The following is a 1115-nucleotide window of genomic DNA, read 5'->3' as shown; positions in this document are numbered from 1 at the left end:
GGGAGGACTAGGAACAAGAGTTATGGGTGCATTTGACCTTATTTTGGCAGCTATTTCTCAAGAAATCAGATCTGCTGCAGGTTGTGCTGATGCAGAAAGCCAGTCTGCCAAAATCTGCCTCCCAAGGTCGGTGGGGCTGTGTACATCCCAGGAGGGAGGCTGACAAAAGAGCTTCCCTGGGTGCTCCGTGAGTTTGCTTCGGCACTCCTTGTCCCCACAAGGACTCCTCACCCTTGGGTGTGATGCAGAGTTTGGCTTGCAGAAAGGCAGCCAAAACCCTCCTTAAACACAGACCCCACAGCTTGGCCAGAGCCTCACCTGAGTCTGGGGCTTCCTCCATTACCTAATCCCAGTCCCCCTGAGAGGATACCATCCCGCTTTGGGCCCTGGAGACACCAGGACTGTTTCCACCCTTGCTCCAGCAGCTCTCCCATCTCAGCAAAGAGGGCTGTGAGTGTTCAGAGGGGCTCAGGAGTTTTGCAGACCCTCTGCTCATATGCACCTAAGGCTCTTTGCAGGGGACACGGGACACCCACACAGAGGAGTGCCCAGTCTGCAACAAGCATGTCCACACAGATTTTCCATGCAGGGCCATACTTGGGCTGCTCACACAAGAGACCTAGTTCCTGCTCTCCCTGCTGCCAGAAATATCCCAGCTGCCTGCAGCAGAGTGCAGGTGAGGAGAGCTCCAGGCTGGCAGGCAGAGCGTGGTGAGGACGTTTGTGGTGGTTGATGGACCTTCCTGGGGCAGCCTGGTACACTCTGAGGCTGCTTCACCACCCACGTGGCCACTGTGTCAGCACTGTGGCAAGAGAATGATTGGTTTCCTGTGCACTACTCTCTACCCAGGGAATGATGGATGGGGCACCTCAGTGCTTTTAGTTCATGGGTATCCTTTTCCTCTGAAGGCCAGGCTGGATGAGGATTGGAGCAACCTGGTCTAGTGGAAGGTGTCCCTGCTTATAGCAGGGGGGTGGAATGAGATGGGCTCTAAGGTCCTTTCCAACCCAAACCACTCCGTGATTCTCTCCTGCTGCACTCAGGATGGAGATGTTCAGGACCTCTGAGCATAGGAACAGGAGAGAGGAGGCTGAGAAGCACAAGACGCTGCAGCC

Source organism: Acanthisitta chloris, unplaced genomic scaffold (assembly GCF_000695815.1).
Source record: "Acanthisitta chloris isolate BGI_N310 unplaced genomic scaffold, ASM69581v1 scaffold1886, whole genome shotgun sequence".
In the NCBI taxonomy this organism is placed as follows: domain Eukaryota; kingdom Metazoa; phylum Chordata; class Aves; order Passeriformes; family Acanthisittidae; genus Acanthisitta; species Acanthisitta chloris.
This window is presented reverse-complemented; position numbering follows the sequence as displayed.